The sequence below is a fragment of the Pongo pygmaeus genome, chromosome 10 (assembly GCF_028885625.2).
Source record: "Pongo pygmaeus isolate AG05252 chromosome 10, NHGRI_mPonPyg2-v2.0_pri, whole genome shotgun sequence".
Taxonomy (NCBI): Eukaryota; Metazoa; Chordata; class Mammalia; order Primates; family Hominidae; genus Pongo; species Pongo pygmaeus.
In genome coordinates this window covers 78,444,053-78,454,959 of record NC_072383.2, presented here as the reverse complement: position 1 = coordinate 78,454,959, position 10,907 = coordinate 78,444,053, and positions in this window count along the sequence as shown.

The following is a 10,907-nucleotide window of genomic DNA, read 5'->3' as shown; positions in this document are numbered from 1 at the left end:
TTACATCAGTCTCTCCATTAGGTCAATAAAGTAGGCAGCAAGCTAATCAATAGCGTTTCCCTAACCAGCAAGCAAAATGTTTTCCTTGCTGAAGGATGTCCTTTGAAATAGTGTGGTTTTGTGCCTGTGTTACCCTTTTATTAGGCCCTAACAAATTAAGTATAGAGAAATTAAGTGAAAGATTTAAGAGAATTATGGGTTTTCACTTTCAAGAGAAAAAAAAGCATAGCTTTAATATTTCAACATGATTCCTAAAGAAAATAATTTATTTTTCAGATGGAGAAGCATAGATAAAAGCCGTTTAGGCAACAATGGAGGCAACTACTATCCTATGATGTGATTCTTTCCAATATCCATAAGGATTTTTCTTTCTTGATGCTTTACTCTTCAGAGAAGCCAAAATCCATCACACTCCAGAGTGTGGAAAACTGAACTTTTGTAAGGTTAAAATGAAATCATGCTTAAGAATTGAAGACTAATATTAAAACATCCTTCCTTAAACCTGGAAAAAAAATGATGGTACAGCTTTTTGTTTTTCCTGGTCTCATTATGTTTCCTGTTCTTGCAAGTCTTTATTAACGTCCTCCTTTAAAGAAGATATTTTACTCAAAATTTGCCACAAAACATTTTCATAAGCTGTAATGTATTTCAAAATTAGCCATATTTCTATCACTATTTAAGGGAAAGCCATTGTTGCTATAAAATTCATAAGCTTTATTTTGGTGGCATGAATTATAAGAGAAAGAAAATAAAAGATGGGTTAGCAGCATTTTTCATCCATATTTGGTTTCTTAAATGTGATGCCAAAATGTTTATTTTTTATTTTTTTTTAGTTTTATAACTAGGCTTGGCCTTTTCTACAATGTAAAATTTCCTAAAAATTTGTGGTATTATTTTTCTAGCATGTTCATTTACACAGTATAAAAATAGTTATTGCAACAGTTCTTATATGAAAAGATAATCAATCAACCAAATTAATCCAAATTAATTTACTTTGAGTGAATATGGCATATTTAATAAAGTGGCTTCACTTCAAAATCCAAGATAAATATTTGGACTCATTGTTGTGGGTTAAAATTCAAATATCATGTTGAAAATTGGGACTAAACAAAAAGAGTTTTTATGTCTGAGTTGGTGGTGGTTGTGAAGTAATTCAGAGCTCTGGTCCGTTTATAGCTTTCCTAATAGATGTTTTTAAGGTGGATGCCAGGACAGGTGGGAATGTATTTCTCAAAGAGACTATCAGCACATTTAACATATTTAATTAATGAATTCAGTTCGGCATACATTTACTGAGAAATTCTGATGAAGAAAGTATCTTGGATTCAGGAACAGGAAAGAAAAGACAGCAAAACCCTGACTGACTGCAAAAGCTTTATATCCAGAGAATAAGATCCATTATCCTTACACTTTGAAATGTCAGAGAAAAAGAAGAGAAGAGTAGAGGATAAGTGAGCTCTGTGAGCTCATAGGAATGGGCAATGACTCTGGCTGGTCCAAGTGCAAATCTCTAGTCCCTATGATAGGCAAAATTCTAGGATGACACTGAAGATTCCCACTCCCTGGTACTTACACTTTATATAATTCTCTTCCCGTGAGGGGGGATGAGACCAGTGAATGTGGTGAGATAGTCATTTCCATGATTATATAAGACTTTATTGCAGCAGAACAAGAGAGGGGTTCTCCTGCTGGCTTTGGAGAAGTCAGCTGCCAGGATGTCAGAGGGCCAAGTGGTTAGGACGTGAGCATGGCCTTTAGTAGCTGAGAGTGCACCCACTCACAAAAAAATGGGGACAAAAAATGGGGATCTCAGTCCTACAATCACAAGCAACTTAATTCTGCCAACAACGTGAATGAGCCTGGAAGAGAAGGACTCCAAACCTCAGATGAAACTACAGAACCAGCGGACAATTAAGTTTCAGGCTGTAAGACATGAGCAGAGAACTCAGGTAACCTACAACCACACTCCTAAGCCACAGAAACTGAGATCATAAATGTATTTTGTTTGAAGCAACTAAATTTGTGGTATTTGGTTTCACAGCAATGGAAAAGTAATACACGCTCACAGTTACTGTGATTAGCCAGTCATTGCACTGGATTTTATGAAATAAAGCTCAGAAATAGATGTTCTCTCCTTTTTGTTGGCAAATACATAAAGGTTGTTGCCTCAAAGGTAAAGGGCCATGTGCAAAGTTGCAGTTGCCCATGGAGCAACCTGCAATGCGGTAGGAAAGAACGAAACTGGCAGAGCTAGAGAAGCAGAGATTAATGCACTCAAGTCCTGACATTTCATTCTCTCCTGCCTATGTTAAGTTTGGTTATTGTTAGAAGGAAATATTTATCTCAAATTCTTTGAAGTACATCTCTTGGAGTGAATTCATGCCACAACCACTACCTCCCCTGGGTAAGTAAGTATAATAACATCATTGGGATTTGAACTCAGTCTAGTTCTAGAGGCTGGTCTCCTTACCATTAATCACATAAAGAGCTATAGAATCTCTTGACTGATTAATTAATTTCCTCTTCTTTGATATAATTAAACCAGCTGCTGTTAGAGCAAGGAAATGAATATAACTATAACTAGATGTATTCTGGCACTACTTTTAGCATACATCTTAATATGTGTATATCACCTATGTACTTATTCTACAGGTAGAAATTATTTCGTAAACATTGATTTTTCCAGGCATGGTGGCTCACACCTGTAGTCCCAAAACTTTTGGAGTCTGAGGTGGGCAGGTTGCTTGAGCCCAGGATGTTTGAGATCAGCCTGGGCAATATGGCAAAACCTCATCTCTACAAAAAATACAAAACAATTAGCTGGGTGTGGTAGCATGTTCCTGTGGTCCCAGCTGCTCAGGAGGCTGAGGTGGGAGGATTGCTTGAGCCCAAGAGGTCAAGGCTGCAGTGAGCCATGCAGGCTGCATTCCAGCCTGGGTTACAAAGTAAGACCTTGTCTCAAAAAAAAAAGCATAATATATATATATATACTTGTGTGTGTATATATATATATACACATACACACATATATATACATATATACACACAAATATGTTGATTTTAATAGACTGATTTTAACAGCAAATAATTCTTATGTATTTGATTACACATTTATTATCCTAATATTACAGTCAGCTTATTTCCTTAAGACTCCGTTGCACAATTTTATGGATCTTTTGTATAATGTTGATATTTGATTCTCAAAATTTGTGCTGTTCTATAATAAAACAAGTGATAAGGCTTGGAGTGCAAAAAAAGTATACTATATGAATTACAATAGTTCTTCTCTTGAAAATAAAAAACTAAAAAACAAATGTTCATCACAGATGAGGAGAAAGCACAATGTTCTATTTCAATTTGGTAGGCCACATAGACATGCAGCGCATGCATGTTATTTTAGCCAAAATCAAGCTGCTGAATATGGTCAGGTTTTTACCATGACAGATATAAGCAGTGACCTTTTCCAATATTTTCTAATTCTTAAGTGAAGCAAAACAATTATGATGTTGGCAGATTTTAAAGGGCCAGTGGGAGTTTCTCTTTTAAATACAAACAAACATTATTGTCTTCAAATACGAGTTACAAATTCCACATAAATTACAATGCAGCCTCCTTTGCTCAGCTAGCCAATGTTTTTCTCTTCTGCAAAATGTTAGCAATACTTGTTTGAAGTTGGTATTACTCAAAATGGCTAATACTAAAAAAACAATTAAATGAGAATTGTTTACATATTGCTTAAATAGTAAAATTTATGCCTTGGAGTAATTTTGGTTTTTTAACCTTCTGCCAAAATCACTATTTTCTAAGAACCTCACTATCTCTTTAAAAATAAAACAAAGAAATACAAAATAAACACTTGCTTATTGAAGGTAACTTCGAATATACATACAAGCAAAAAAAATAGAAATTCACTCAAAATACCACCAGCCCAAGATAACCAATGTTGAATATATACATGAGTTTCTTCCCAAGATATTTTCTGTGCAATGTGTATATATATATATATATATATATTTTTAGCAAGACAGGAATAATCCAGTTATATATATATATCTTGTTTTTTCACAAAACATTTTGTGTCAGTAAAGAATTTTTTAAAATATGATTTTGAATTATGCATAATAATCCAAGTTATAAATGTCACAATTTATATAATAATCAAAAAATAGAATTATAGAATATTTAAGTTGTTTCCAAATTTTTGATATCAGAAAAATGTTCAAATGCATCTTCAAGTGTGCATGACAGTACTCTTTAATGTATACCTGACTAATGTTTCTCTAAACATTGAAGAAAAATAGAAGAAACAAAAACAAAAACAAAATCACAACTAAAATTGTGTAACAATAAAATTGAGTTCAGAAGAAAATCTGTAAAATAGAAAAAAAGTCAACCGAGAAAAGTGAAAGAAGATATCTATCATATCTTACATTTCCAATTCTTCAACTCAGAGTTTTGGGATCTACACCAAACAGGAACTGGTCAGAGACCACATTATTATACAACCGTACATCTAAAAGTAGCTAAAGTTTCTGTCACTCCAACTATCTCCCTGGCTTTCTATTTTTATTCAGAGATAATAGCTCCCAGGAAACAACACATTCTAGCCCACTGTATGTTATTAGTTGGTCACCATGAGACAAACATGGTAGATTTAGAAAGAGTCAGGAAAAACAAAAACCCAAAACAGTAGTTGTGCATGAAGGGAACTGGAACTTCCCTTATATTTGGACAATTCAAGATATTGGAGAAGCATGAATAGAGTTTGGAAAAGTGGCCAACTCTGCATAATTGAGAATATTAGGAAGTGCTAGCTAAAATACGGAAAATGAAATGGGAATCAACTTTATCATCCTGCCCTATAGTTGGAGATATGAGAATAAAAAGTTGACAGTTCCTCAAGTGGTAATAGAGTATAACCAAGAGTAATCTATATACACTAATCATTAATAAACAGCCAAAATGACATGAAAATAAGCCATATAACCTATGGAATATTACTGCAAAGAAAGGGAAAGAGAATAGGATCCTAAAACATCAGAGGAATAACAAATTAGTATAAGCACCGTGTTGGGAAATTTGGGAACAAAGTACAGGAGAGTTTGGTTTTTCTCTAAAGGGTGCAAAAGACATGTAGAAAAATATTTAGAGGAAAAAACAGTCTGGCATAGATATAAAACAACTTGAGGTTAAAAAATTGGATGGTATAAAAATAACATTAGATAAAAAATTAATGCAAAGAAACTAAAAATTCTGCATTCACAGAATTATAATCTACACCAATTGAAGTAAGTAAATTGGTATTGTGCAAGGAAAACTTGAAAACCTCTATAATTATACAGAACAAAAAGATGAAATATGAGAGAAAATGTCAAAAGTATGAAAGATAAACAACATATATACAATTATAATGTTCCTGTGTATAAAACAAGATTAACTGAAATGAAAGCATATCAAATAAAACATACCAGTAATAGAATACATTTTATGTATTTAGAAAAAGACCGTGTGAAGATTGAAAGACTTAAAACGTCTTAAGGAATATCAATGGATAGAGAACCATAACCATACACATTTTCACAATATTGTTGAATTCAAACCTTGAAGGAAAATTTCAATAAACAACAATTTAGGAAACAAAAGTAATACACCTATAATGGAAACAAATATCAGCTAGAACCACTTTCCTTTTGTAATACTAAGTGTCCAAACACAGCGAAGCAATGTCTACTTTTTTGAAAGTAACTATGACCTCAAATTTTTATACCCAGCTATTTTATATATATATATATGTACGTATCTCAAGTCCTTTCCATGTGCTTAAAGTTCTACTAACTGCTTTACATATGTTATTCTCATTAGCCTGACACTATTTCTATAGGATATTTGAAAAAATATGAAGTGTAAAATTGTTCAATTTACTTAGAGTCACAAATAATTGTATAAAGATTTGACGTTGTACCTATTTGATCTGAGAACTTGAGACCTCAGCTGTCATGCTATGCTGTGAATAAAACCTTAGAATATACAATCCATGTGCCTTTCCAGAGAAAAATTACTTGATGTTACACGTCAAGCAACCAAGAAATAAAGCAAACAACAATTCAGTAATAGGGACATTAGGCCTGGCAGTAAGGGTTATAGCTAATTCACATATAGAACTATTAGGTTGGGTTACAAAACTGAGCTTATTTATGTGTTTGTGTGTTTATGTGCATGTATATATGGCTTTTGATAGAAAATATTAATATAGACAGATATAATTAAAAATAATTTTTATTATACTTTAATTTCTAGGGTACATGTGAACAACGTGCAGGTTTGTTACATATGTATACATGTGCCATGTTGGTGTGCTGCACCCATTAACTCATCATTTACATTAGGTATATCTCCTAATGCTATCCCTCCCCACTCCCCCCACCCCACAACAGGCCACAGTGTGTTATGTCCCCCTTCCTGTGTACAAGTGTTCTCATTGTCCAATTCCCACCTATGAGTGAGAACATGCGGTGTTTGGTTTTCTGTCCTTGCAATAGTTTGCTCAGAATGATGGTTACCAGCTTCATCCATGTCCCTACAAAGGACATGAACTCATCCTTTTTTATGGCTGCATAGTATTCCATGGTGTATATGTGCCACATTTTCTTAATCCAGTCTATCATTGATGGGCATTTGGATTGGTTTCAAGTCTTTGCTATTGTGAATAGTGCCACAATAAACATACATGTGCATGTGTCTTTATAACAGCATGATTTATAATCCTTTGGGTATATACTCAACAATGGGATTGCTGGGTCAAATGGTATTTCTAGTTCTAGAAATTTCCTGACTTTTTAATGATTGCCATTCTAACTGGTGTGAGATGGTATCTCATTGTGGTTTTGATTTGCATTTCTCTGATGGCCAGTGATGATGAGCATTTTTTCATGTGTCTGTTGGCTGCATAAATGTCTTCTTTTGAGAAGTGTCTGTTCATATCCTTTGCCCACTTTTTGATGGAGTTGTTTGATTTTTTCTTGTAAATTTGTTTTTCTTTGTAGATTCTGGATATTAGCCTTTTGTCAGATGGGTAGATTGCAAAAATTTTCCCCCATTCTATAGGTTACCTGTTCACTCTTATGGTAGTTTCTTTTGCTGTGAGAAGCTGTTTAGTTTAATTAGATCCCATTTGTCAATTTTGGCTTTTGTTGCCATTGCTTTTGGTGTTTTAGACATGAAGTCCTTGCCCATGCCTATGTCCTGAATGGTATTGCCTAGGTTTTCTTCTAGGGTTTTTATGGTTTTAGGTCTAACATTTAAGTCTTTAATCCATCTTGAATTGATTTTTGTATAAGGTGTAAGGAAGGGATCCAGTTTCGGCTTTCTACATATGGCTAGCCAGTTTTCCCAGCACCATTTGTTAAATAGGGAATCCTTTCCCCATTTCTTGTTTTTGTCAGGTTTGTCAAACATCAGATAGTTGTAGATGTGTGTTATTATTTCTGAGGGCTCTGTTCTGTTCCATTGATCTATATCTCTGTTTTGGTACCAGTACCATGCTGTTTTTGTTACTGTAGCCTTGTAGTATAGTTTGAAGTCAGGTAGCGTGATGCCTCCAGCTTTGTTCTTTTGGCTTAGGATTGTCTTGGTGATGTGGGCTCTTTTTTGGTTCCATATGAACTTTAAAATAGTTTTTTCCAATTCTGTGAAGAAAGTCATTGCTAGCTTAATGGGGATGGCATTGAATCTATAAATAACCTTGGGCATTATGGCCATTTTCACAATATTGATTCTTCCTATCCATGAGCATGGAATGTTCTTCTATTTGTTTGTATCCTCTTTTATTTCCTTGAGCAGTGGTTTGTAGTTCTCCTTGAAGAGGTCCTTCACATCCCTTGTAAGTTGGATTCCTAGGTATTTGATTCTCTTTGAAGCAATTGTAAATGGGAGTTCACTCATGATTTTGCTCTCTGTTTGTCTGTTATTGGTGTATAGGAATGCTTGCGATTTTTTGCACAACAATTTTGTATCCTGACACTTTGCTGAAGTTGCTTATCAGCTTAAGGAGATTTTGGGCTGAAACAATGGGGTTTTCTAAATATACAATCATGTCAACTGCAAACAGGGACAATTTGACTTCCTCTTTTCCTAATTGAATATCCTTTATTTGTTTCTCCTGCCTGATTGCCCTGGCCAGAACTTCCAAACCTATGTTGAATAGGAGTGGTGAGATAGGACATCCCTGTCTTGTGCCAGTTTTCAAAGGGAATGCTTCCAGTTTTTGCCCATTCAGTATGATATTGACTGTGGGTTTGTCATAAATAGCTCTTATTATTTTGAGATAAGTCCCATCAATACCTAATTTATTGAGAGTTTTCAGCATGAAGGCTGTTGAATTTTGTCAAAGGCCTTTTCTGCATCTATTGAGATAATCATGTGGTTTTTGTCTTTGGTTCTGTTTTTATGATGGATTATGTTTATTGATTTGTGTATGTTGAACCAGCCTTGCATCCCAGGGATGAAGCCCACTTGATCATGTTGGATAAGCTTTTTGACATGCTGCTGGATTCGGTTTGCCAGTATTTTATTGAGGATTTTTGCATCGATGTTCATCAGGGATATTGGTCTAAAATTCTCTTTTTTTGTTGTGTCTCTGCCAGGCTTTGGTATCAGGATGATGCTGGCCTCATAAAATGAGTTAGGGAGGATTCCCTCTTTTTCTATCAATTGGAATAGTTTCAGAAGGAATGGTACCAGCTCCTCCTTCTACCTCTAGTAGAATTCGGCTGTGAATCCATCTGGTCCTGGACTTTTTTTGGTTGCTAGGCTATTAATTATTGCCTCAATTTCAGAGCCTGTTATTGGTCTATTCAGGGATTCAACTTCTTCCTGGTTTAGTCTTGGGAGGGTGTATGTTTCCAGGAATTTATCCCTTTCTTCTAGATTTTCTAGTTTATTTGTGCAGAGGTATTTATAGTATTCTCTGATGGTAGTTTGTATTTCTGTGGGATCAGTGGTGATAACCCCTTTATCATTTTTTATTGCGTCTATTTGATTCTTCTCTCTTTTCTTCTTTATTAGTCTTGCTAGTGGTCTATCAATTTTGTTGATCTTTTCAAAAAACCAGGTCCTGGATTCATGGATTTTTTGAAGGGTTTTTTGTGTCTCTATCTCCTTCAGTTCTGCTCTGATCTTAGTTATTTCTTGCCTTCTGCTAGCTTTTGAATGTGTTTGCTCTTTCTTCTCTAGTTCTTTTAATTGCGATGTTAGGGTGTCAATTTTAGATCTTTCCTGCTTTCTCTTGTGGGCATTTAGTGCTATAAATTTCCGTCTACACACTGCTTTGAATGTGTCCCAGAGATTCTGGTATGTTGTGTCTTTGTTCTCATTGGTTACAAAGAACATCTTTATTTCTGCCTTCATTTTGTTGCGTACCCAGTAGTCATTCAGGAGCAGGTTGTTCAGTTTCCATGTAGTTGAGCGGTTTTGAGTGAGTTTCTTAATCCTGAGTTCTAATTTGATTGCACTGTGGCCTGAGAGATAGTTTGTTATAATTTCTGTTCTTTTACGTTTGCTGAGGAGTGCTTTACTTCCAGCTATGTGGTCAATTTTGGAATAGCTATGGTGTGGTGCTGAAAAGAATGTATATTCTGTTGATTTGGGGTGGAGAGTTCTGTAGATGTCTATTAGGTCCGCATGGTGCAGAGCTGAGTTCCATTCCTGGATATCTTTGTTAACTTTCTCTCTCATTGATCTAATGTTGACAGAGGGGTGTTAAAGTCTCCCATTATTACTGTGTGGGAGTCTAAGTCTCTTTTTAGGTCTCTAAGGACTTGCTTTATGAATTTGGGTGCTCCTGTATTGGGTGCATATAGATTTAGGATAGTTAGTTCTTCTTGTTGAATTGATCCTTTTACCATTATGTAATGGCCTTCTTTGTCTCTTTTGATCTTTGTTGATTTAAATTCTGTTTTATCAGAGACTAGGATTGCAACCCCTGCTTTTTTTTGTTTTCCATTTGCTTGGTAGATCTTCCTCCATCCCTTTATTTTGAACCTATGTGTGTCTCTGCACGTGAGATGGGTCTCCTGAATACAGCACACTGATGTGTCTTGACCCCTTATCCAATTTACCAGTCTGTGTCTTTTAATTGAAGGACTTAGCCCATTTACATTTAAGGTTAATATTGTTATGTGTGAATTTGATCCTGTCATTATGATGTTAGCTGGTTATTTTGCTCATTAGTTGATGCAGTTTCTTCTTAGCATCGATGGTCTTTGCAATTTGGCATTCTTTGCAGTGGCTGATACCAGTTGTTCCTTTCCAAGTTTAGTGCTTCCTTCAGGAGCTCTTGTAAGGCAGGCCTGGCGGTGACACAATCTCTCAGCATTTGCTTGTCTATAATGGATTTTATTTCTCCTTCACTTATGAAGCTTAGTTTGTCTGGATATGAAATTCTGGGTTGAAAATTCTTTTCTTTAAGAATGTTGAATATTGGCCCCCACTCTCTTCTGGCTTGTAGAGTTTCTGCCCAGAGATCCGCTGTTAGTCTGATGGGCTTCCCTTTGAGGGTAACCCGACCTTTCTCTCTGGCTACCCTTAACATTTTTTCCTTCATTTCAACTTTGGTGAATCTGACAATTATGTGTCTTGGAGTTGCTCTTCTCGAGGAGTATCTTTGTGGCATTCTCTGTATTTCCTGAATCTGAATGTTGGCCTGCCTTGCTAGATTGGGGAAGTTCTCCTGGATAATATCCTGCAGAGTGTTTTCCAAGTTGGTTCCATTCTCCCCTTCACTTTCAGGTACACCAGTCAGACGTCGATTTGGTCTTTTCACATAGTCCCATATTTCTTGGAGGCTTTGCTCATTTCTTTTTACTTTTTTTCTCTAAACTTCTCTCTTCATTTCATTCATTTGATCTTCA